Source organism: Emys orbicularis, chromosome 2 (assembly GCF_028017835.1).
Source record: "Emys orbicularis isolate rEmyOrb1 chromosome 2, rEmyOrb1.hap1, whole genome shotgun sequence".
Lineage (NCBI taxonomy): Eukaryota > Metazoa > Chordata > Testudines > Emydidae > Emys > Emys orbicularis.
This window is the reverse complement of record NC_088684.1, coordinates 97,554,725-97,582,531: the sequence shown is the minus strand read 5'-3', so window position 1 is coordinate 97,582,531 and position 27,807 is coordinate 97,554,725. Positions and strand designations below refer to the sequence as shown.

The 27,807-nt window shown below is 42.6% G+C and overlaps 1 protein-coding gene across 2 annotated transcripts in view; it reads right to left on the bottom strand.

Annotated features, from left to right (window-relative positions):
• The window catches only part of DOK6 (docking protein 6), a 424,139-nt gene that overhangs the window by 284,358 nt on the left and 111,974 nt on the right, over nt 1–27,807 (bottom strand). The gene's annotated exons all lie outside the window — the stretch shown is intronic.

Genomic DNA, 27,807 nt, shown 5'->3' with positions numbered 1-27,807 from the left:
CTTCTGGCTCTGTCAATCTGTTTTTTCACTTCAGCAGGTGGGTATTGTAGTTTTAAGAATGCTTGATAGAGATCTTGTAGGTGCTTGTCTCTGTCTGAGGGATTGGAGCAAATGCGGTTATATCTTAGAGCTTGGCTGTAGACAATGGAACGTGTGGTGTGTCCTGGATGGAAGCTGGAGGCATGTAGGTAAGTGTAGCGGTCAGTAGGTTTCCGGTATAGGGTGGTATTTATGTGACCATCGCTTATTAGCACAGTAGTGTCCAGAAAATGGACCGCTTGTGTGGATTGATCTAGGCTGAGGTTGATGGTGGGATGGAAATTATTGAAATCATGGTGGAATTCCTCAAGGGCTTCTTTTCCATGGGTCAAGATGATGAAGATGTCATCAATGTAGCGCAAGTAGAGTAGGGGCGTTAGGGGACGAGAGCTAAGGAAGCGTTGTTCTAAGTCAGCCATAAAAATGTTGGCATACTGTGGGGCCATGCGGGTACCCATAGCAGTGCCGCTGACTTGAAGGTATATATTGTCCCCAAATGTGAAATAGTTGTGGGTGAGGACAAAGTCACAAAGTTCAGCCACCAGGTTAGCTGTGACATTATCGGAGATACTGTTCCTGATAGCGTGTAGTCCATCTTTGTGTGGAATATTGGTGTAGAGGGTTTCTACGTCCATAGTGGCTAGGATGGTGTTTTCTGGAAGATCACCGATAGATTGTAGTTTCCCCAGGAAGTCAGTGGTGTCTCGAAGATAGCTGGGAGTGCTGGTAGCGTAGGGCCTGAGGAGAGAGTCCACATAACCAGACAAGCCTGATGTTAGGGTGCCAATGCCTGAGATGATGGGGCGTCCAGGATTTCCAGGTTTATGGATCTTGGGTAGCAAATAGAATAACCCTGGTCGGGGTTCTAGGCATGTGCCTGTACAGATTTGTTCCTGTGCTTTGTCAGGGAGTTTTTTTTAGCAGATGGTGTAGTTTCTTTAGGTAATCCTCAGTGGGATCAGAGGATAATGGCCTGTAGAATGTGGTGTTAGAGAGCTGTCTAGCAGCCTCTTGGTCATATTCCAATTTATTCATGATGACGACAGCACCTCCTTTGTCAGCCTTTTTGATTATGATGTCAGAGTTGTTTCTGAGGCTGTAGATGGCGTTGTGTTCAGCATGGCTGAGTTTAGGGGGCAAGTGATGTTGCTTTTCCACAATTTCAGCCTTTGCACGTTGACGGAAGCACTCTATGTAGAAGTCCAGTCAGTTGTTTCGACCGTCCGGAGGAGTCCACGCAGAATCCTTTTTTTTTGTAGTGCTGGTAGGGGGGATTCTGTGGGTTAGTATGCTGTTCAGAGGTATGTTGGAAATATTCTTTGAGTCGGAGACGTCGAAAGTAGGATTCTAGGTCACCGCAGAACTGTATCATGTTCGTGGGTCTGGAGGGACAAAAGGAGAGGCCCCGAGATAGGACAGACTCTTCTGCTGGGCTAAGAGTATAGCTGGAAAGATTAACAATATTGTTGGGTGGGTGAAGGGAACTACTGTTGTGGCTCCTTGTGGCATGTAGCAGTTTAGATAGTTTAGTGTCACAGATTGTGATCCTTTAAGTTACTCCATGTGCCTGTGCAGAGCCCTATTGACTTGAATGAATACACTGATTTCAGTGTGGCTCAATGCGGACATAGAAGGCTTTCCTCACTGAGTATCCTACAGAATAGGGCCTCAGTCACCCATAACTCATTTTAATAGTCTTCTGCTGTTGCTTTATGTAACTGGTCTGCTTTTTCTGACAGCCCAAATCCCATATAAGAGGTACGTTGTTGCCACTGAGCTTAACACAACAATCTTCAAGCAAAAATAAATAAAGCAAATCAAGAAAAAAAAGATTTGTTCTCTGTGTCTTCAACTGAGGATTAAAAACCCTCTAAAATTATTCCCTATGCACTGTGCATAATGCACAGAGTGTTTAATAAATCTGCCCATTAAAGTAGATAACAATAGGGCTGGCACAGCCTGTATATAGCAAATGTCAGCATCTGTTAGTATCAAAGTAGGATTTGAAGAAACTGTACTGTCTAGCAACTTTTACCTAGACTAGTAATTAATTTATACATTCAGATAACATTGCTTTCTGATTTCACTTGAGTCTCTGAACAGAACACTTTTTAAATACCCAGTAGACTTATACATTTTTGAGCTACTTGCCCAATCTGGCATAATTTCACCTAAAATATTAGAGATTATGATCAGATGTGGAAATATTCATATTTAATTATATCAGGGTTTTTTTGTTTCTCATTCTAGCTATACTGGATTGAGAGGCTATAAACTAGTGGGCTAACTCAGTGGTTCTCAAAGCCGGTCCGCCGCTTGTTCAGGGAAAGCCCCTGGTGGGCTGGGCCGGTTTGTTTACCTGCTACGTCCGCAGGTTCGGCCGATTGCGGCTCCCACTGGCCGCAGTTCATCGCTCCAGGCCAATGGGAGCTGTGGGAAGGGCGGCCAGCACATCCCTCGGCCCGCGCTGCTTCCCACAGCCCCCATTGGCCTGGAAGCGAACTGTGGCCGGTGGGAGCCGCGATCGGCCGAACCTGCGGACACGGCAAGTAAACAAACTGGCCCGGCCCACCAAGGGCTTTCCCTGAACAAGCAGCAGACCGGCTTTGAGAACCACTGGCTAACTCACTGATCATGGGCCAAAACACATTGCAACCACAGGTTTTCAGTCCCTGTCTCTTCAGCTTTATTTCTTCCAACTAACACAAGTTCTACATATCCATCGTGTTCCTTCCCTCAACCCAGAGTCTTCTGCAGAGTCCTCTACTCTACAGCATCATATTCCTCAGGCCATCTCTCTGGGAGTCCAGACAAGCTTCTCTGCTCCCTTCTTCCTAGCCAGTACCCTGCAAGATTACACTCCACAGGGCACCTACCTGGGAGTCTCATGTAAATGAGGTTCTTTCCCTTGCCCCAGGGACTCCTATTCTCCATAGCTCTCCTGCTCAGCAGAGCTACTGCTGGCTTTTATGAGAAACAAGTGATTTTGAATGGCAGCTGATTAGTCACACGTGAGCTTATGCCTGATTCCCTTTAAAGGACCAGCTGTCCTCTGACACAGTGCATCTTCATGGAAGGGGGAAAATCCTTTGCATTGTTACATCAGCTTCAGTGATAATAGTGTAAAAAATAAATAAAAAATAAGTAACCCCTAGCAGTGAAAAGAAGGGGGTGGAAGAGTTGCATCATAAAGAGCCAAATTTTGAAACCTTTGCCCATGCTGTAGTTCCATGTAGTACTTTATGAGTAGTTCTACTGATTTCAATGAAGACTACTTGTGAAGTAAGGCACTGCTCAGCATGATGAACAGCATTGTAATCTGGCCCTAAATGATACTCTTAACGCATGGATAAGAATAGAAAAGGGGAGTGGTAAGGCTGGGGTTACTTCCTACTCTTAGACAGGCAGTATTTGATAAGCACAATATTTTTAGTTTCAGCCCAGGCCAACATAAAGGGTTAATCAATTACTGCTTAAATTGCATCGTAACACTTTCACATATCACTGTATTTAACTGATATGAAATTAACCATCAGACATATTGTCACCCCCTTCCCAAAGCATCTCTATTTCAGAATGTGTCCTAAATCCAAATGAAATATTACCCTTAAAGTTCATACCCTATGAGTCATGTGTTTCTAATCTTGTAAAGAGAGCACTTGTGTTTGAGTTACTGAGATGGCTCTGCCTGAGTAAATCTACATGTTGTGAGGCAGGAATTTATTAATTAACAGTCAGTGTTTTACTAGCAAAAATATTAAAGATCGAAAATATAAAGTCTGATTGTGGCCCAGTGTAGTCAATGAGAGTTTTACCCTTGATTTCAGTGGAATTAGGATCAAGCAGTTATTGTTTGACCTACCAACAAGGAAATGACCTACCATTACTGAAGTGGTACCACATACCAGTATGAGAAATTCAATTAAGTACCACAGATCAGATACCCTGAGAATCTATAGCTACCATAGTAACAGAATAGCTAACTCTATCCCATGTGTTCCTACCCCTGACCCTCCCACTTTAGGAGTGTGTGGCGAGGGAGGGAACATGGCCAAAAAGTTATATTACCTATGATCCCTGGCTGGCATACCAGCCCCTCAAGGGCTATTAGGAAATGGCACAAGTTAGAGCAGCCTTGAGACTACACTAAATTGTTCTGGGAGTCAAACTAGACCCTCGCACGCCCCTGGAGCAGTGGAGGGAAATACCTATGGTCAGGACAAGAGATCAGTAACCATATATACTATGTTGGTGAAAGCAATTTTTGCATAAAACAAATTCTGTTTTGTAAGATGGAGCTTTATCTGAAGAGCTTTATCTCTCTCTTTATCTGAAGATTGTTTTGTATGTTTTTTAATCATTCATTCGAACAAGCAACTTCTACATAGAAATCAAATTGAATATAGCAAGAGAGTAGAAAGGTGGTACACCTAAAAGATGTGCAGATCACAAAATAAAACAGACTAAGACTTATTTTTATTTTTTATCCTTTTACCAACGTCTATGTTCTTTTCAGGATGACCTATGCTTTTGTTTACTTACAGCAGGTGAGTAAAAATAGTGACTTGCATCTCTTGGGGAACAGTAGCATGATTCTATCACTTGATAATGCAATTGTAATGCTTTGTCCAAACATTAACAACAATATGAGTAACCCAAGAATAATACTAGAAGCAAGATATTTCCACTCTCCTATTATGCTAAAAATAAACTTCTTTAAAGATCAACATGTAGAATTATATTAAATCTATTTGTTTACAGAGAGCCCACATTATTTGTGACTATCCAATGGATATTTGTATTAATAGCAATAATTATTACATCTACATTAGTATTTGTTTCTGGGCAGCTCAGAAATGAGTTTGGGGTGATTTGATTACTATAGGTGCAACAGAAATTACTCATTTAAATCTCTGCACAAAACCTACATGCTCAGCATTGATTATGATGCATCTATCTGAATCTATTTGTAAAAAAAGCTATGTCATCTACTATTAAAGCCAATGACATCTGCCACACACACACACAAAACTCCCACTAATGGTGCTGAACATAGCAAATGCCCCTTCCTCATCTCTCTGGTCCCTCCCCCTCAAATGCTGATCAATTTTTCAAAGTGGAAAAACTGGGATACTGTGATCAGGAGTGTGATATGGAAAGCCTGGCTGTGGGTTAAGGAAGGTTTGTGGGGAAGTGGGAAGAAAAATGAGTGCTCTCTTCCCTCTCCTGCCCCTTTCAGAATGGAAAATTGGGACACTTTACAGAATACAGCAGGGTGGGGAAAATTAGTATTTATCCCTCTGTGACCCCTTTATTGATCTCTCCTAATCCCAGCCTCCGCCCTGCCAATGTAGCCCTCACATTTTCCCCACTCTTTCCTTTTCACACCCCACCACCAATTCACCCACACCCTCATTCAACCATTGACTCCATTCCCAAGACACTCAGTCCTATCACCCATTACAACCCGCTCTGAGATCAGACCCTCCTCTGCTACCTCCATCCCAATTCTCAGCTGCTCAGAGACACATACTCCACTATCACCCCAGTTTGAGTAACCCAGGGTTGTCTCCTACTCCCATCTAACACCTCCACAGCTCACAACCCTCTCCCATCACACACCACCAGTCTCACAACATCCCCTTCCACAGACACAGAAACAATATAATAAAATATTGAAGGTACATTTATTTACACAAGAACTAGCATACCATAATAGTAGCAGGACATATAACACATTATCATTACAACAGAACATCTTTAATTGGTTTCAGTAGGAATACAGAGTCTCTGAACTCTTCCTTTCCCGTCTCACCCTAACAGGGCATGTACAAATTTTCCTTTTGTTTACTTTCATATAAACACCACTCACACTAAGGTCTCTTAGGAAGGATTGTTGATTAAGTGTGACACCACAAAATGGGGGGGAGGGGAATTAGATCCAAGAGTTTCCCTAGAATAGTTCATCTTCCTCTCAGCTAGATTTCAACACAGAGGATTGATACAAATGGCTATACGAAAGTGCTATTTCTTTTTCAGTGCCTACCAACGTGTTCCTTTTCCCACCTACAGTAATCAGTATATACAAACTGAGATTCCTGGAGGCTGTGTTCCAAGTGCATTCTTAGCTTCTTTTATATACTTCAAGAAAAACATTCCAAAAAAGTACTCTTGCTTGCTTGCTCCAGTGGGGTTGCTTGGCAGCAGATGGGGAAGGGAATAGAGCTTCTGTGTGGACATCAGTGCAGCCTCCACACTTCTGCCACCTTTCCTAATCATAGTGATGGGGAAGTTCAAGCTGGTGCATATGCTTAGTTGTTGACCCACTAGCCATGCTCCTACTCATCTCCTGTCTTTCTCCTCACGTCCCCCTCCATAGCTGTACAGAATGATCCTCTGTCATGCACAGCTCTGTGGTGCATAGGAAATGCAGACTCTCCTCTTAGGTCGCCTGCATCCTACACCTACAGCGTGCGGTAGAACTGCACCTGTTCCACTGTCTGTTGCACTTTCTGTATCTGCCAAGTAGCTGGAATGGGATTTACCCCATGCTTAATGATTACCTTTCATAGATGTGTTGTTACTGCAGACCCTGCACTTACTTCCTACTCCAGATAAGCAACTGAAAATGGAACCATATTTCTGAACATCAGTAAACATCTTCACAGATTAGCTTCATGCTATGTTAAATCTAAAATACCATCTTCATTTTTGCTTCAAAATTATATTGTCTCAAGAACTGTAATTAAGAACAGATAGTCCTACTCATACAGATGTGTAATGCAGTGAGATATTTGCACAATTTATTAGATACCTATTAATCCCCTTTAAAAAAAATCTACCCTAGCCTAAACAGTAGGGTCCCTCTACCCAGCAGCTGTGATGACCTGTAAAGCATAAGAACCTGAGAAAGAGGCCTAAATTGTATTATGAGAGCAAGATAATAACTTTATGCAAAATGGTTCACACTGTTCATTATTGTAAAGAGCAAAATCATTAAAAGTACAGCATAATGCTCTGTAATTATAATCTGAACCATTTCTCTTGTTAGAAATACATTCTAATTACTTTAAGTGAAAACACATCATTATAACTTCCCTTGAAATGGAAACTAATAAATAGATTAGTAAAATCCTACAGTCGGTGCATTAAATCATGTTTATTCAGTCAGTTCAGAGTGGAACATGTAGAAGATGTGTCTTTATAAAGAGATACAACTACGGAGACTTGATGGGGATTAGTTATGGGATATTGACTTTTCCACATCTAGTTTGGTGGTGTCAATCCAGCCCAGCTTGGTGTTGACTGAAACCCATTACCATCTGGTGCCTGTTCAGTGCCTACATAAAATGAAGTGGTTGTCGCCGTCCAATTGGTGATACACAGGTGTCCAATATTTTAGCAACTGGCATTAATTAGAACACTTTTTTGCAGAATCAGCAAAGAAGCAGAATATTGAAAGTGGGTGGAGACAGCCACCCAGGGGTGATCCCATCACCTTCAGGGGTGGGCCACGATGGCTAAATACAATGAGGATAGCTGCAGTTTCTTCTCCCTCTGCATTAAGCATATATCTGCATTGCACTATTAACATGGTCTCTTTCCCAGGATTTAACCTTAACCCACTACAGTCCAAATACCAAAACCTCTGAACTGGGTGTTGGGGTGCTTTAAGCCCAGGCTAGCTAACCCAGTTTGGGGTGTGGATTACAGCCCAGGCTGTTTTAACTCAGGTTGGAACCCATTCACTTTGTAGTGAAGATGAAAGCTAGATTATCCTTAATCTCCACTCCATCTATAGTCTTCAGCGGTCCCACTTCTTCTTTCTTTGTTTTCTTCCTATTTATATGGCTATAAAACCTCTTACTATTGGTTTTAATTCCCCTCGCAAGGTCCAACTCTACACGGCTTTTGGCCTTTCTCACTCCATCTCTACATGCTCTGACCTCAATAAGGTAGGTTTCTTTGCTGATCCCTCCCATCTTCCACTCCTTGTACGCTTTCTGTTTTTTCTTAATCACCCGTCTGAGACGCTCACTCATCCAGCTTGGTCTAAATCTCTTGCCTACGAACCACTTTCCCTTTCTCGGGATACAAGCCTCCGACAGCTCCAGCTGATGGTCTTTCAATGCCCTTCTCACAACTCTCCCTTAAGTACAGACAAGTTCTCCCATAATAGACACCATTGACTGGAAGACAATCCTAAAGCATCTTAGCACAAATAACCATGGGGGGAGGGATAGTTCAGTGGTTTGAGCATTGGCCTGCTAAACCCAGGGTTGTGAGTTCAATCCTTGAGGGGGCCACTTAGGGATCTGGGGCAAAATCAGTACTTGGTCCTGCTAGTGAAGGCAGGGGGCTGGACTTGATGACCCTTCAGGGTCCCTTCCAGTTCTATGAGATAGGTATATCTCCATATATCTAGTTCAACCCCCTGCTCAAAGCAGGACCAACCCCAACTATATCATCTCAGCCAGGGATTTGTCAAGCTGGGCCTTAAAAACCTCTAAGGATGGAAATTCCACCCCCTCCCTAGGTAACCCATTCCAGTGCTTCACCACCCTCCTAGTGAAATAGTGTTTCCTAATATCCAACCTAGACCTCCCCCACTGCAATTTGAGACCATAGCTTCTTGTTCTGTCATCTGCCACCACTGAGAACAGCCGAGCTCCATCCTCTTTGGAACCCCCCTTCAGGTAGTTGAAGGCTGCTATCAAATCGCACCTCACTCTTCTCTTCTGCAGACTAAATAAGCCCAGTCCCTCAGCCTCTCCTCATAAATCATGTTCCCCATCCATCTAATCATTTTTGTTGCCCTCCACTGGACTCTCTCCAATTTGTTCTGTAGTGGGGGGCCCAAAACTGGACACAATACTCCAGATGTGGCCTCATCAGTGCTGAAGAAAGGGGAATAATCACTTCCCTCAATCTGCTGGCAATTCTCCTACTAATGCAGCCCAATATGCTGTTAGCTTTCTTGGCAACAAGGGCACACTGCTGACTCATATCCAGCTTCTCGTCCACTGTAATCACCAGGTCTTTTTCTGCAGAACGGTTGCATAGCCAGTCGGTCCATAGCCTGTAGCAGTGCTTGGGATTCTTCTGTACTAAGTGCAGGACTCTGCACTTGTCCTTGTTGAAACTCATCAGATTTCTTTTGGCCCAATCCGCCAATTTGTCACTCCAGTATATCTACCTCTCCCCCCAGCTTAGTGTCATCTGCAAACTGCTGATGGTGCAATCCATCCATCATCCAGATTATGAAGATGCTGAACAAAACCAGCCCCAGCACCAATGCTTGGGGCACTCTTCTTGACGCAGTCTGCCAACTAGACATCGAGCAATTGATCAGCTTTCTATCCACCTTATAGTCCATTCATCCAATCCATACTTTTTTAACTTGCTGGAAAGAATACTGTGAGAGACCATATCAAAAGCTTTGCTAAAGTCAAGATATTTCACATCCACTGCTTTCCCCGTATACCACAGAGCCAGTTATCTCATCATAGAAGGCAATTGCCTTCTTTGTGAATCCATGTTGACTGTTCCTGATCATCTTCCTCTCTTCCAAGTGCTTCAAAATGGATTCCCTGAGGACCTGCTCCATGATTTTTCCAGGGACTGAGGTGAGGCTGTAGTTCCCCAGATTCTCCTTCTTCCCTTTTTTAAAAGACAGGCACTATATTTGCCTTTTTCCAATCGTCTGGGACCTCCTCCAATCACCACGAGTTTTCAAAGATAATGGCCAATGGCTCTGCAATCACATCAGCCAACTCCCTCAGCACCCTCAGATGCATTAGAGCCGGCCCCATGAACTTGTGCATGTCCAGCTTTTCTAAATAGCCCTTAACCTGTTCTTTCATCACTGAGGGCTGCTCACCTCCTCCCCATACTGTGCTGCCCAGTGCAGTAGTCTGGGAGCTGACCTTGTTCATGAAGAGAGGGGCAAAAAAAGCATTGAGTACATTAGCTTTTTCCTCATCCTCTGTCACTAGGTTGCCTCCCCCATTCTGTAAGGGTCCCACACTTTCCCTGACCTCCTTCTTGTTGCTAACATACCTGTAGAAACCCTTCTTGTTACCTTTCATATCCCTTACTAGCTGCAACTCCAATTGTGCTTTGGACTTCCTGATTACACCCCTGCATGCTTGAGCAATATTTTTATACTCCTACCTAGTCACCTGTCCAAGTTCCCACTTCTAAGCTTCCTTTTTGTGTTTAAGCTCACCAAAGATTTCTCTGTTAAGCCAAGCTGGTCGCCTGCCATATTTGCTATTATTTCTGCACATCGGGATGGTTTGTTCCTGTGTCCTCAATAAGTCTTCTTTAAAATACAGCCAGCTCTCCTGGATTCCTTTCCCATATTAGCCTCCCTGGAGACCCTTCCCATCAGTTCCCTGAGGGAGTCAAAGTCTGCTTTTCTGAAGTCCAGGGTCCGTATTCTGCTACTCTCCTTTATTCCTTTTGTCAGGAACCTGAACTCAACCATCTCATGGTCACTGCTGCCCACTTTGCCACCCACTTCTACTCCCCCTACCAATTCTTCCCTGTTTGTGAGCAGGAGGTCAAGAGGAGCATGAGCCCTAGTTAGTTCCTCCAGCACTTGTCACACCCCAACGGCCCCCTCCCTCAGCGAGTTCCCGGGGAAGGCAGATCAGCATTGTATGTGCTAACGCTGTTGCAAGCATCGCAAAGCATTTTGGGAAGGGTCAAAGGTGTTTGAATGGGGAGTGGAAGTGTCCTCTGCAGGTACGAGAGGCCGAGTGGGGGGAGAAAAAAGAAGAGAGCAGAGAACGGGTTAACTCAACACTGCAGCTAGCAAGCTCAGTCCGAAATAAGACGCTGGCCCCAGTCCAAGATCACGGTGCGAGACGAGAAATCTGCAGCTGTGTTTAACTCTCAGTTTTCAGCCAGCCATGAGAAAAGAAAAAAAAATACACTGAGATGCAGAGCTGCAAAGATAGCAGCGAAAACAGAGTGAATGAGGCGGCGATGAGAAGGCCAAGAGAAGGGAAAACAAATTCTCCGGAGCTGGTGTGTTTTGGGCAGCCAAGAAGGCCAAAGCAAGCCGACTGGGACTGGTACAAAGAGCACCAGGCACAGAGAGCCCTGGATGATGACACCCCTAAAGGAACCCAGAACTTAAAAACCCTCCCGAGAGCTGGAGCAATTAGGAGATTACAGCGGATTCCCTGGACGACCTGGGCCTAGGGCAAGAACTCCCATCCACCCCTCCCCCTCTTCTTCTTACGTTACACCCAGGCCTGGCCAGTTTTGGGTAGTGTGTGTGAGAGTATGAAAGTGGGTTAGGGCTTGGGGCTCTAATGCTTTCTTTCTTCCCCTGAGTAACGTGGGAGCATTCCCAGCACTCTCTGCTGTATTTTATTATTTTATTAATAAAGTTCTAAAACTTAGACCCTTGGTGTGCCTCGTCATCTCCTCCCTGAAAAGATCCTGTGGCCCAGCCTGATCAACTGTGGCCCAGGCAGATTGGTAACGAAAATCTGTCACACACTTGCACCAGGAAGTTGTCCCCAACACTCTCAAAATACTTCCTGGATTGTCTGTGCACTGCTGTATTGCTCTCCCAGCAGATGTCAGTGTGATTGAAGTCCCCCATAAGAACTAGGCCTGTGATCTGGAAACTTCTGTTAATTGTCCGAAGAAAGCCTCGTCTATCTCATCCTTCTGGTCTGGTGGTCTATAGCAGACGCCCACCACGACATCACCCTTGTTGCTCTGAACTTAACCCAAAGACTCTCAACAGGCTTTTCTCCAGTCTCATACTGGAGCTCTGAGCAATCATACCGCTCTCTTACATACAGTGCCACTCCTTCACCCTTTCTCCCCCCTCCTGTCCTTCCTGAACAGTTTATACCCATCCATGACAGTGCTCTAGTCATGTGAATTACCCCATTAAGTCTCTGTTATTCCAATCACATCATAGTTCCTTGACTGTGCCAGGACCTCCAATTCTTCCTGTTTGTTTCCCAAGCTTCTTGCATTTGTGTACAGGCACCTAGAATAACTAGCCGATTGTCCTACTTTCTCAGTATGAATCAGGAGGCCTCCCCTATTGAACCCCCCTCCTTGTGTTTCCTCCCGGTATCGCACTTCCCCACTTATCTCAGGGCTTAGGTCTCCATCCCCTGGCGAACCTAGTTTAAAGCCCTCCTCACTAGGTTAGCAAGCCTGCCTGTGAAGATGCTCTTCCCTCTCTTAGTTAGGTGGATCCCATCTCTTCCTAGCAATCCTTCTTCCTGGAACAACATCCCATGGTCGAAGAATTCAGAGCCCTCTCTGTGACACCACTTGCCCAACCATGCATTTTTCTCCACAATTCAATGGTCCCTTCCTGGGCCTTTTCCTTCAACAGGGAGGATGGATGAGAACTCGACTTATGTCTCAAACTCCTTTATCCTTCTTTCCAGAGCCACATAGTCTGCAGTGACTTGCTCAAGGTCATTCTTGGCAGTATCATTGGTGCCCACATGGAGAAGTAAGAAGGGGTAGTGGTCCAAGGGCTTGATCAGTCTCAGCAGACACACCGTCACATCCTGAATTCTAGTTTCAGACAAGCAGCACACTTCTTGAGTTTCCCAGTCTGGACAGCAGATGGATGACTCCGTCCCTCTTAGGATGGAGCCCCGACCACCACCACCCGCCTCCTCCTCTTGGGAGTGGTGGTCATGGAACCACCATCCCTAGGACAATGCATCCCATGCCTTGCAGTTGACGGGGTCACCATCTGATCTCTTCCCTCAGATAACTCTTCCAAACCATTCTCCACCGTAGTACCTGTGCAGAGAGCCTGAAAACGTTTTCTTACCTCTTTCAGCATTTGTAGGTACATGGGTTCTCCTCTTGCTTCTTCTGGAGGTCACATGCTGCCAATTTTCTTCACCCAGACACACAGGCGAATACAGAAATAGTTAGGATGCAGTAACGTGGGCAGGGCTTTGCAGTGGAGATACTCACACCTAGACAAGGCTAACCCAGGTGCTCAAATCTGGCTGCCAATCACCTGGGCTAATGGTGCAGTGTAGACATAACCTTACATTAGTGAATCTGAAGCAAACTACACCCAAAACTTTTTGTGGTTTAGTAAAGTTTGATCATTTACAAAATGAATGATGAAAACAAAAACAAAAACAGATTTACTCAAGTACTGTAAGGAAGGTATAGCCCTTGGGGCTTGATTCTGCTCCTATGCAAGTCAATGGGAACAACAACAAAAATATACTATTCCAAGCCCTGTCCAGATTAGGATAGGCTGAATAACTCAGGTTATCTAGTTAGTTACATAGAACAGTAAAGATGACAATGTCATTTACTCTAAAACCATGAATGCTGCATGTTTTACAAGGCACCTCTACAACAGAAAGCTTATCTCATCAAGGACACCCATGCTCTTTCTATAGATATACATATATGATGCTGCCTCTGCATGTCTTCTTCCTTCCCCTTCAAATAATACCTGCTTAATACAATACAAATAAATCAGCCCACTTGAAAATACTTGCCAGTTTCGATAACAATTAAAAAAAATTGGTATTTTCCCCCTATTCATTTCCAATAACAGGGTGTATGTACACATTTATCAGTGCCAGAGGTCTCTGTCAACATTTGCATCAGTCAGGGTCCACAAAACTAACTCTCCATTCTCATGTCTGTCCGCCCCCCCCCCCCCCCCCAGAATTTCTTGACAGTTAAAGTGCAGGGACCAGGTCCAGTAACCCTTACTTGTTTGAGTAGAACTTAATTAACTTCAGCAGGACTATTTGTGATAGTCACGCCTACCCACAAAAATACTGCAGGATCAAAACTGCTCCTTTTTAGATGAATGCTGAAGTCCCTCATAATTAAAATCCTGCTTCAACATACCGTGTGGTTTATCTATAGGATGAAATTCCACTGTGCAGAGTAAGACACATTTATGCCGTGAATTGAGGGGATTAAGTACAATATAAGTGTTGCATAGGTCTTGTTCTGCCCTTCTAAATAGGGTTGAATATTAACCAGAGATTGAAGAACCATATGCATTTGTGCGATATTGCTTATATCTAAGGCTACAGTTTTGTCACGGAGGGCGGAAGTCATGGAATCCATGACTTTCAAAGACTTCCGTGATTTCAGCCCTGGTGGCTGGGAGCTGCAGGGTCCCGTCGCTTCCTGCAGTGGCAGAGAGCTGTAAGGTTCCCCCTGCCACCTGAGGCAGCAGGCCCCCAAGATCTCAGCCGCCCTGGGCAGCGGAGGTAACCTGGCTGATCCCTGCCTGCCGCCGCGGGAGGGCAGGGGGACCCCCACAGCTCCCCCCTGCGGTAGTAGCAGGGGCACCCTGGAGCTCTGAGCTCCCACAGGTTGTGGGGGCCCTAGATCCCGAGCCACCCTGCAGGTGCCCAGTCCCTTCCCATTTTATCATGAATATTTTTAGCAAAAATCAGGGACAGGTCACAGGCTCAGTGAATTTATCTATATTGCCCGTGACCTGTCCATGACTTTTACTTAAACTATCCATGACAAAATCTTAGCCTTACTTATATCCAACTAGCTGTGTTCTTCTGAACAAATTGAGATGCATATTTGTAAAAATTAGAATAAAAATAACCAAAGGAAAAAAAAAAAACCACAAGACAAAACAAAAAACCACAAGACAAAACATAAAACCACACCGACACTTGTATTTACCATTACATACAAATGGGGGGGATTTAATTGCAGATTATTTGATTTTAAACTGGATACCATAATGAAGGTTTAATTACATATTTTCTTACAGTTTAATCAGTATAACTACCAATATGAAATTACGGTATTATAATTAACATTGAGAACATTCATGATTAAGTAGGAATGAATTATTTACCACTTGGCAAACATTCAAATGCTAGCAAGAAAAGCTTCTTGAAAACTAAGCATGATAAGAAGAAAAACATGGAGGAATATATAAAAATGACTTGCAACTAATGTAACAACTTTAAGCAATATATTTGACACAGCATATAAGTACAACCCATTTTTAAAATGTGAACAATACACATGCTTTGTGACACAGTTCCCTTAATTTAAATCCACAACCAAACATTTGAGGGCAAAATAACTTGTAATTTTAGATATAAGTCACAAGTAAATTAAGAGTGAAACTAATGTATTTTTTCAGCTAGCCAGACCCATATTTGGGACAAATTTAGGGACTGAATGCAATTCTATTGAAGTCAATGGAGATAGACCATGGCTAAACTTGGCCTGAGGTTTTTGTGTTAGGCAATTATGATGATTTAAAGAAAAACAGAATGATGAAGCCTTTTTGAAATCAAGACTAATATTTCTCCTATAAAAAAAAATACATTGGTAACATTTAGAGAGTTCTGAATACCAGTCAAATCTATCCTGATCTGAAAAGAAAATGTTTGTGAGCCAACACAAATTGGTCGGAATAGGTGCCTCAGCTTTCTTTTGAAGAAATTGAGAATGGGTTGGGCAAAGCAGGTTTCAAACTAAAAAATTACCTTCTACTTTCTAAGAGGCCACTTGCTTGCAAAAATAACAGGAGTACTTGTGGCATCTTAGAGACTAACAAATTTATTTGAGCATAAGTTTTCATGGGCTACAGCCCACTTCATCGGATGCATAGAATGGAACACACAGAAAGAAGATATTTATACATACAGAGAACATGAAAAGATGGAAGTAGCCATACCAACTGTAAGAGGCCAATCAATTGAGATGAGCTGTCAACAGCAGGAGAAAAAAAACCTTTGAAGTGATAATCGAGATGACCTATAGAAGGTGTGAGGATACTTAACATGGGGAAATAGATTCAATTACTGTAATGACCCAATCATTCCCAGTCTCTGTTTAGACCTAAGTTAATTGTATCTAATTTGCATATTAATTCAAGTTCAGTTCTCTTTGGAGTCTGAGTAGCAGCCGTGTTAGTCTGTATCCGCAAAAATAACAGGAGTACTTGTGGCACCTTAGAGACTAACAAATTTATTAGAGCATAAGCTTTCGTGGGCTACAACCCACTTCTTCGGTGGGTTGTAGCCCACGAAAGCTTATGCTCTAATAAATTTGTTAGTCTCTAAGGTGCCACAAGTACTCCTGTTATTCTTTGGAGTCTGTTTTTGAAGTTTTTTTGTTGCAAAATTGCCACCTTCAAGTCTGTCACTGAGTGGTTAGAGAGGTTGAAGTGTTCTCCCACTGGTTTTTGAATGTTATGATTCCTGATGTCAGATTTGTGTCCATTTATTTTTTTGCGTAGAGACTGTCCAGTTTGGCCAATGTATATGGCAGAGGGGCATTGCTGGCACATGATGGCATATATCATGTTGGTAGATGTGCAGGTGAACGAGCCCCTGATGGCGTGGCTGATGTGATTAGGTCCTATGATGGTGTCACTTGAATAGATATGTGGACAGAGTTGGCATCGGGCTTTGTTGCAAGGATAGGTTCCTGGGTTAGTGTTTATGTTGTGAGTATTTGCCTGCAGTTTGCTTTGTAATTAAATGGCACAGACATCATTATAATGATGCAGTCTATCAAAGTCTTCTAGCTGGTTGTTTACATCCTGTGAGAGTGATTGAATGAGGGTTGTTTTGGGGTGGTTTTTTTTTAAAGTTGTGATGAAGTCCTTGCCTGCTGTGCCTGTGCAGGCCCTCCTGCCCCCCCCCCCCCACAATTATTTCAAAGGTACACCTTTTTTTAATCTTTTATTTTCTTTGAGGACCACAGTGATGACACTTATACTTCAGAGGCTGTACACTACAAACAGGGACACTACAAACATTAGAGTGATGTCTATTACCATGTCCCTGTTTATGCATAAAATGTTTTCTAGTGTCTAGCCATCATCATTTTAATTTAACTGTCAATTACACTTAAATAAAGAAAATTATTTTGTTAAATGAAGTGAATTTTAAAAAAAAAAGGCAAACAGCTGCAAAAATAGGAACATTCCAGTGATTTAACTTCCCGTCTCTAATTTCTCACTTCGTTTTTTGGAAAAAATCTCCCTCTTTCTTTTGCAGGAAGAATAGGGAGATTAATAAAGAAAAAACAACAAAGAGAACAATATGGATGGAGGGAGAGTAGAGGGATGAACACTTCATTCTATTTTCCTCCACCCCATCTGTATCTTCTCCTTTCTTCCACATTTATTTTGTTTTCTGCAGTTGTGCAGAGGGACTCCAAATTTTCCCTCTTTCAAGGTTTACCCTGTAAACACTCCCACAGAGGAAACCTTATTTCTGTGAGTAGTCCCATTGGCTTAAAAGTAACTTGTTTCCAGAACCAAATCCCTAGTCAATAATTCTCATTTGATATAAAAAGCTTATCCCTAAATTTAAGTCAAGCAGAAATAGAGCGAAAGACATTGCAAAAATCAATATTACTGCTATAGATAAAAACCAGACTATTTCAGCTGGAAAAAAAAAACCAAATGATTTGGAAATGCCATAATATGAGCTGTAGTTTGAGTGCCTTACAGACCCCTATTCTCCCTAGTGGCTGGGTTCAACCGGAACACATTTCCCATGATCAACCATGTCCAAGGACTCCTATAGTATGTGGCAATGGCTCAGCAAGATGAGAGACTGTGGTGAATCAATAATAAAAATAATTGAATATGTTGTCAGTTGGAAACAACACTGAAATTTGTAACAGGTCTTCCAGCAAAATGTTTACGGACAAGCACAAATTCAAGCCATATCACCTTGGGCAGTTTCCTATGAAAAATAATTTATTTGCTTTTGATTTTAACAATTATGTCAAAACTTTAAAGCCATCCAGCTATGCATAACCAGATTTGCTACTGAAGTTTTGTTTTTGTTGTCTTCACTGGAATTATGCTTATGTTTTGCATTGACGTGTCATAAAAACAGGAAGACAGATCTTTGGGTGATGAAAGCACAAAACTTATCAGTATATATGGGGAAGTTCATTCAAACCACCAGCCCACCCGGTGCTTCCCTCCTCCCCCACACCTCCCGGGCTACCTTTGCAGTTATCCTCCCATTTGTGTGACGAATTAATAAAGAATGCATGAATTTGAAACAACAATGACTTTATTGCCTCTGCAAGCAGTGATCAAAAGGGGGAGGGGAGGGCGGTTGGCTTACAGGCAGGGCCGGCTCCAGACACCAGCTGAGCAAGCAGGTGCTTGGGGCGGCCAAGGGGAAGGGGCGGCACATCGGGCTCTTCGGCGGCAATTCGGCAGAGGGTCCCTGTCCGTCTCGGAGGGTAGGACCTGCCACCGAATTGCCGCCGAAGAAGAAAGCGGCGTGGTGGAGCTGCTGCCGATTGCGGTCACGATCGCGGCTTTTTTTTTTCCCCGCCACTTGGGGCGGCAAAAACCCTGGAGCCGGCCCTGCTTACAGGGAAGTAGAGTGAACAAAGGGGGTGGGTTTTTATCAAGGTGAAACAAACAGAACTTTCACACCGTAGTCATGAAACTGGTTTTCAAAGCTTCTCTGATGCGCAGTGCGCCCTGCTCTGCTCTTCTAACCGCCCTGGTGTCTGGCTGGGCGTAATCAGCAGCCAGGTGATTTACCTCAACCTCCCACCCCGCCATAAACATCTCCCCCTTACTCTCACAGATATTGTGGAGCACAAAGCAACCAGTAATAACGATGGGAATATTGGTTTCGCTGAGGTCTAACCGAGTCAGTAAATTGCGCTAGCGCGCTTTTAAACGTCCAAATGCACATTCTACCACCATTCTGCACTTGCTCAGCCTATAGTTGAACAGCTCCTGACTACTGTCCAGGGTGCCCGTGTATGGCTTCATGAGCCATGGCATTAAGGGGTAGGCTGGGTCCCCAAGGATAACTATAGGCATTTCAACGTCCCCAACAGTTATTTTCTGGTCTGGGAAGTAAGTCCCTTCCTGCAGCTGTTCAAACAGACCAGAGTTCCTAAAGATGCAAGCGTCATGTACCTTTCCCGGCCATCCCACGTTGATGTTGGTGGGACGTCCCTTATGATCCACCAGTGCTTGCAGCACCATTGAAAAGTACCCCTTTCGGTTTATGTACTGGCTGCCTTGGTGGTCCTGTCTTAAGATAGGGATATGCATTCCGTCTATCGCCCCACTACAGTGCATCCACTATGACCTGTACATTTCCCAGAGTCGCTACCCTTGATAGCGGCAGCTCAGTGATTGCGTTGGCTACTTGGATCACAGCAGCCCCCACAGTAGATTTGCCCACTCCAAATTGATTCCCGACTGACCGGTAGCTGTCTGGCGTTGCAAGCTTCCAGAGGGCTATTGCCACTCGCTTGTGAACTGTGAGGGCTGCTCTCATCTTGGTATTCTTGCACTTCAGGGAAGGGGAAAGCAAGTCACAAAGTTCCATAAAAGTGCCCTTACGCATGCAAAGGTTTCGGAGCTACTGGGAATCATCCCAGACCTGTAACCCTATGTGGTCCCACCAGTCTGTGCTTGTTTTCCGGGCCCAGAATCAGTGTTCCATGGCATGAACCTGCCCCATTACCACCATGATGTCCAAATTGCCAGGGCCCATGCTTTGAGAGAAGTCTGTGTCCATGTCCTCATCGCGCTGCCGTCACCTCCTCGCCTGCTTTTGAAGTTTCTGGTGCTACATATACTGCAGGATAATGCGCGTGGTGTTTACAGTGCTCATAACTGCCGCGGTGATCTGAGCGGGCTCCATGCTTGCCGTGGTATGGCGTCTGCACGGAAAAAAGGCACAAAATGATTGTCTGCAGTTGCTCTCACGGAGGGAGGGGCAACTGACGACATGGCTTACAGGGTTGGCTTACAGGGAATTAAAAATCAACAAAGGGGGCGGGTTTGCATCAAGGAGAAACACACACAACTGTCACACCGAAGCCTGGCCAGTCATGAAACTGGTTTTCAAAGTCTCTGTGATGCGCAGTGCGCCTTGCTGTGCTTTACTAATCGCAAACAGCCTAGTCAGCAAACAGCGCCAGTGAGATTTTAAACATCCAAAGGCACATTCTACCACCATTCTGCACTTGCTCACCCTATAGTTGAACTGCTCCTTACTACTGTCCAGGCTTCATGAGCCATGGGAGCAAGGGGTAGGCTGGGGCGGTGCTGCCGGCTGGGAGAGCAGCCTGAGGCAAAAGCCTCCAGCTCGCATGATATTCCAGGCAGGACTGAATCTCCATTAGATGAAACTTAAAGAAGAGAATGACCTGGAGTCACTCTCATTTCTGCCCAGGCGTCCCCGACCGATCTCACCGAGGTCGGCCAGGAACAACCATGAGACAGCAGCAGATGGTGCAATACAGCTGCTAACCATCTTTGCTAACTTGCAAAGGCAAGGAGCTGCTGCTGTGTAGCAATGCAGTACCCGCGTCGGTCAACAGCACCCGGGAGGCATATGGTGACAGTGAGCTGAGCAGGCTCCATGCTTGTCGTGGTATGTCGTCTGCACGGGTAACCCAGGAAAAAAGGCTAGAAACGATTTTTTGCCATTGCTTTCACGGAGGGGGACCTGACGACATGTACCCAGAACCACCCGCGACAATGTTTTTGCCCCATCAGGCATTGGGAGCTCAACCCAGAATTCCAATGGGCGGCGGAGACTGCGGAAACTGTGGGATAGCTACCACAGTGCAACGTTCCGAAAGTCGATGCTAGCCTCGGTACTGTGGATGCACTCCGCCGACTTAATGAGCTTAGCGGGGACACACACAATCGACTGTATCAAATCGATTTTTAAAAAATCGACTTCTATTAAATCGACCTAATTTCGTAGTGTAGACATACCCTAAGTGACTTGCCAAAGGTCACATACAACGTTTGTGATGGAGCAGAGAATTGAACCTCAGTCTCCCAAATCCTAAGCTAGTGACCTAAACACTGAACCTCAAGCCTCAGTGGATAAGGAGGAAAGAGGAAAGAGGAATTGATGAAATAGACTTCTGAGAATAATTCTTACATTTCCTTAAAAATATGCAGCTGGGTGGGTTTTATAAACCTAATGCACTTCTAAACATAGGAGTTTTCACATACTTCCAAGATTTCCTCATACATTTCAGAGAGGCAATTCAATATCACGGGCCTTTCTATAGTTTCACTATTCTTGTATAAACTCCAGACAACATTTTATTTTAAAAACCCAGAAGTGGGCATGCTACAGGTATACAAAATAATGAATGGTATAAAGAAAGTATATCAGATAATCCTATCTACCATTTCTCATAATACAAAAGAAGTAATTCAATGAAATTGAAAGGCAGTATATTTAAAATTGATAAAAAGAAATATTTTTATATACAGTGAGTACTCTGCCTCGATATCGAGGAGTTCCACAAAGAGCTTAGTAAAATTCCAAGAGGATTACACATGGATAATGAGAACTGCCATGGTTACAACTGACAGGATTAAAAAAAAAATGTTAAAGGATATAAGTGTTCATGCTTCAGGTTCTTAGCCAACCACTAAATGTCAGGGGTTGGCCACCTCCACAGGGTAGTTTGTGTGTGTGTGTGTGTGTGTGTGTGTGTGTGTGTGTGTGTGTGTGTGTGTGTGTGTAAAAGGTTGGCTACCTCCAAAGGAGTGGGTGTGTCTGTGAAAGTAAGTAAGTAAGAAAGAGAGAGAGAGAACGAGAGAACACTGGCCTAGAGGAATCATTGATCTGATATGGAATGACAATTTCTATGTTCTACCATTGCAGAATGATGTAGATTTTTTTCAAATTAATTTTATTTTTTGCTTCAAAAATACAGAACATCCAATGCCCCGTTACATTTTACAGAAAATTCAATTTTATGTAATGACTTCTTAAAGCTATGCATTAAAAAGTGTTTGTTTGTTTTGTGGATGGTGAAAGATTAGTGCAATTTTATTTAAATTGTAAAATACAGAAAGGGTCTGATTCTTTAAATTGGTTAACTAAGGACTTTAAATGTATAACATTGGCAGATATGCACAGCACTAAAATCAATCACATCAGCAGAACTGTACTGTCTTGTCCATTGACTGAGATGTTCTCATTATTAAATAACTAAAGTTAAATAAAAGCATGAAGTGAAGTAACAAGTCATGAGTTTCCATCAACAGACTTGCCAAGAAAAATAATGGCAATAAAGAAGATAATGCAATAGGTCAGAGTTGGTGTTTATTTCAGTGCAGTATATCACATTTACTGAATTTTTATAGAGAAATTTGGCTTTTTTGGAAAAAATACTGTAGCATACAACAGAATCCTATGACATTTAGGGTCTTACTCTGCTCCCACTGAAATGATTGGCAACACTTGTGTTGATTTGAATGTGACCAAAATCAGGTCTTGACATCCACTAGGTGCCAGTGAGGTTACCTCTCCCAACATGGTATGGGCTAAGTGTGTGTTTCTGTGTATCTCATTTTAAAATACATTCCTAAACAAACTCCATTTCCTGGAAATTTTAAGAAAGCTTCTGCCAGATTTTCAGCTTATGTAATTTGGCACAGCTACATTGGTTTCAATGGACTTATACCAATCTACATCAGTTGAGAATTCGGTGCACCATTCTGATTCGCTTCCACATGTGCTTTTTAAATTAATTTATTTTATATAGAGATATATAAAAATCATACATGTACACATATGTAAAATAACGCTGCAAGACAGCTCTGCTGACAGCCATTCAGCCCTACGGACGACAGGCAATAGCATCAACACCACATCACCACCACAATAGCCCACCAGCCATGAGCCCCACAGCAGAGGCTTTCAGACAGATGAATCAGAATAACCCCTCATCTAGCCTGGTATTGCCCCTTCTTGGGCTGATCCCACTGTAGAGTTGGGTGTGCATTCTAGTGACTTCTAGCACATGTGCCCCCATACATGCTGGAGCGTGCGCACACACACTTTACTTCATGAACATTAAGAATCTGATTTTCAGAGATGCTGAGCATCCAAAAGGAAAACTGAAGCCAGCGGTTGCTGTGGATGCTCAACACTTTTGCAAATCAGGTCCTAATTAACTAGATGGCACATCCTCTGTTTAAGCAGTCTGACTGTTATCGTCATTTATCATATGGAGAAATTAACACATGGAGAAATGTCATATTGCAAAGCAAATGATGGTGATGGATTGATATGACTATACCTTAGCATATGACCTGCCATCATAATGTTGTGGTGACAGAGTTTGTGATGTGGCTGGTACAAAACTCAGAAGCTGATATTCCTAACACTCCTTCCCAAATGCCATCAATGTAATTTCTTGCCCATTGTATTCACTTTCTAGTGGCCATCCAGCAGTGGTCCTCTCATGAGCCATAGGACTGCAGTTAGAATGACTCCATGTAGCTGTTGCCTGGGGCCTGCTAGTAGTGAGGTGATTTGTAGTCTTCCTCAGAGATCAAGCACATCAATTTTGTGACATCCCTAATCCCCACCTGACTGAGGAAATGAGAGATCTGCAAATTAACATATAACCTTCCCCCCCCACAGCATTTTTCCTGTGACACCACCTTTTCTCTTACTCACAAACCTCAAATTACATGGTGCCCTTTCTATTTAAAAAGTGGCCAAATCTGACAGCCAGTGAAGTACTTCTTCATCACTTATCTGAAATGGAAATTTATTCCATATTGCGATTTTCCTTTGTGACTCCTTGGAGATGCATAATGTGATTAAAGATGCTATTGTAAAAGACCATCTGACTCAGACATCACCTTTCAGCATTTCTTAGTTCTTTGAGACTATCCTCACTACTTTTCCATATAATATGCTGTCTTACAGACACACAGACAAAAGCTTTTCTTAGTATTGTGGAAACATAATGGCACTATATGTACTGATTGTTACCATTCAACTCAGCAATTTAGTTTTCTGAATAAGAAAAACTTTTATAACAGCAGTTACATTGGAAAGGGCAGATTTGCAGTGTGATATTTTTAATATCATTGACTTTGGGGCCTGATCCTGCAATCCTTATTCACATGAGTGATTCTTTCTCATGTAAACAGTCCTATTTAGTACTCATATGATAGAGATTTTATTACAAATATTATTTGTATTGCAGGAACACATAGGTTCTCCAGTCAGAGATTAGGGCCCATTTTGCTAGGCACTATACAAAAATACAACCAAAAAAGTGGTACTTGCCCCCAAATCATTACTCATGTGATTAAGGCTTTGTAGGACTGGGCTTTATATTGGATTTGCCAATTATATTTTGAATAGAACACTTCTTTTGGATGTTATCAATTAAATTCCAGATAAAAGGAAAATATACTGGAAAAACTTTTAAATATACCTAACTCAAAACTGAAATCTGTGCATCTTTCTTTTTAACTACCTTTACTCTTGTGTTTCCATGTCTCACACTCAGCTTCTTCTCTTATTTGATCAAGAAATAGAGCTGGCTGGGAAACCAAAACAATTTTTCATTAACTTTTTCATTATTATTTTTTTCTCACTGAAATGTTGTTGCTTCAGGAGAATCTTCTCAAACCAGTTCTCAAGCTGTATTGATGACAGCACAATAATTTCCACAGCAACTGAGTATAATGTGAAATACAGAATTATGATCTCACTGCAGGATTAAGCTATTAGGGCAAGAACCCTTATTAGAACACACATAACTTCACCAACAGCAAAAAGGAAGGTAGAGAAATACTCAAAAAGTATATTTCCTTGGCATGACACTGCTTCCATTTATATTCTTATTTATTTTCCCTACTCTCTCCCTCCAGAAAGCTCTATTAGTCCATGGTATTACAAATGAGTTAAAATGTTTGTCATTCTTCATCCTAGTGGTCTCTTATTTATACCTTCAGATATTGGTGAGTGACAGTTTATTGTGAGATTTCACCTAGAATGGAGAAACAATGCTGGCATTGTTGGGTGCATATAGATAGATTAGCTAGAACAGAATAGAATTCCTAGCAAATTATGCAGTTTTAAACCTGGATGACTAAATAAACCAAATTGTGGAGATACATTGGCACTTATGAGCCTACAGTAATGTTTCCAACTACAGAATTTCTTTCTTTGGCTTATTTATGCATCAATGAATAATTAAGCATCGTCCAATATCAAGAATGAGCTCCTTAGGAATTGGTATACTATAGTTAATAGAATTATTTTCACTGGAATTTGGTAAGTACTATGTTAATGATTTCTCTAGTCATAATTTTTTGTTTGTTTGTTTTTGTCCATAAACTTCAACAATAACATTTTCTATTCCTATTTCCCTTCTTCCAAATGTGGAATATTAGCATTATTTTGATATAATTGTTAATTAAAGGTTTTAATTAAATGAATTTTTATGCAGCAATAGTAAAGTTAAGGGGTGGGGGGGAATCTACAGCAAATCTACATTTGCAACAGGAATTAAAATCCACCTGCCAGGCTGTTGCTTTTGAAAGTTCCCAGCTGGCAATGCTGAAAACAAATGCACTTAGGGGGAATGCAGTTTTTCAAGCAAATACTTTCTGTGCTGCAGTGTGTAAGTTTTGTTTATATTAATTGTGTTATGCTTGCAAAAAGAATAGCTCTTCAGCCAGACCTCCCCAGTGAAATAATCATCCTGTCCAATTTACAGATGTTCCTGATTACTGTTGTACCTAAGAATGAAAATCAACATTTCTACATAATGTTAATTTAATTAAACCCCCACAACATGCAGATCATTCCAATTATCAGAAGCAACCCAATGGCTGATCTTACAATTTTATAGATGAAAGGAAGTTAAGTCCTGCTCCTGCAAGGAAGCATCTCCTGTGAGAACGTTGTGGGTACTCAGCATTTTGTAGAATAGGCGTTCGCAGCGTCCCTGCACATATAGAAATTGTTAAGAGCTAGAGTTGGTTCCAAATCTCCCCACACCCCCATTTTGACTCCATCTCTCATGATGCCCATGATCTCCGCTCATGGAGAGGAGAGGAGATTCATCCTTGGACATGGCACATATACACAGGAGATACAGCCTATAGAGGAGAAGGATGCTTGAGGTACCCATACTATAACTCCCATGAGGGAAAGAAGTAGCATTTCCAAATCAAAATACTTTTACTTTGGGGGAAAACCATTATAGTTTTCATTGAATATATTTTGGGATTTCAGCTGAAATATGATTTGAAAAACTAAAATTCTATGTGGAAAACATCTATTTTGCTAAATAGGTCATCTAGTGAAAAACCCAATTTTACATCAAAAAACAATTTTAACAGAAAAATGTTGACCAGCCCTGTAAACAGCCCTTTAGACACTGTGCTATCATACTGACATGTTACCCTATTACATTTATTTTGGAAAGTATTTTCCATGTTATAGGACAGCAAAATGATACCAGGGGACAAAATTATATTGTCATTGAAATCAAGTGGATTTACACCAGCCTAATCGAGTTCAGAATCTAGCTTGGAGGCAGCGGGGATGATTTTGTGAAAGACAGTATTGCCAATTCCAGGATTCAAAGATTATTAGTCAGGCTCCAAAAATCACCAGATTGACTGAAAATTCATGAGATTTTAGAAATAATAAAGGTGGGTTCTTCTATTTGCTTTCTGGGGTTAGGGTTCACATTTTCAAGCTTTTATTCACAACCATGATGGCTAGGAAATATTTTTTTTCCTTTACATGAAAGTTGGGATCTCACAAAATCATGGGACTCCAGGAATTTGATCTTTAAGAAAAACAACATATCGCAAAGCTTGTAATAAAATCATGAGAACCAGCAACATCAGAAAGAACATGCAGATTCAGAAACAGTGTTATTTTCTAACTCCCCTGTTGTACTGTTTAAGTTGAAAAAGGATCTGCATCTCCTTTCACATAAGGAATAATTCCGTAAAAGTTAATGGAGTTACAGCTGTGTAATAATGGACTGATTCCATTATTACTCATTGCACCTTTATAACATAGGTATGAAGCTCCCATTTTCTAGACAGAGAAATGAAGTCTCACAAAGATCAAATGATGGACACCCACATCAGAAAACAAAACTATGTCCAGAATTGGCTTAGAACTTGGTTTTCTTGAGTCCTAGGCCTTGCCTGATCCACTGGAATACAGAGCCCTGCATCCAAGTCACTTATCCTCTCTGTCTCATTTACCATTTGTATACAACATCAGGTAATGATGATACTTGCCCCCCCCCCTTTTAAATGCTGCACATTTTGGGATTTTGCTTATATATTATCATCCCCACATTACAGATGGTAAAACAGGAGGACTTGTCTCAGTATGCAGAGTGGTCTAGTGAATCAGACATTTCTATGGCCTGGTCTACACTAGGCGTTTATGTCGAATTTAGCACCGTTAAATCGAATTAACCCTGCACCCGTCCACACCACGAGGCTATTTAGTTCGACATAGAGTGCTCTTAAATTCGACTTCTGTACTCCTCCCCAACGAGGGGAGTAGCGCTAAATTCGACATGGCCATATCGAATTAGGCTTGGTGTGGATGGAAATCGACGCTAATAGCTCCGGGAGCTATCCCACAGTGCACCACTCTCTTGACGCTCTGGACAGCAGTCCGAGCTCGGATGCTCTGACCAGCCACACAGGAAAAGGCCCGGAAAAATTTGAATTCCTTTTCCTGTCTGGGCAGTTGGAATCTCATTTCCTGTTTGGACAGCGTGGCGAGCTCAGCAGCACTGGCAACGATGCAGAGCTCTCCAGCAGAGATGGCCGTGCAATCCCAGAATAGAAAGAGGGCCCCAGCATGGACTGATCGGGAAGTCTTGGATCTGATCGCTGTGTGGGGCGATGAGTCCGTGCTTTCCGAGCTGCGCTCCAAAAGACGGAACGCAAAGATCTATGAGAAGATC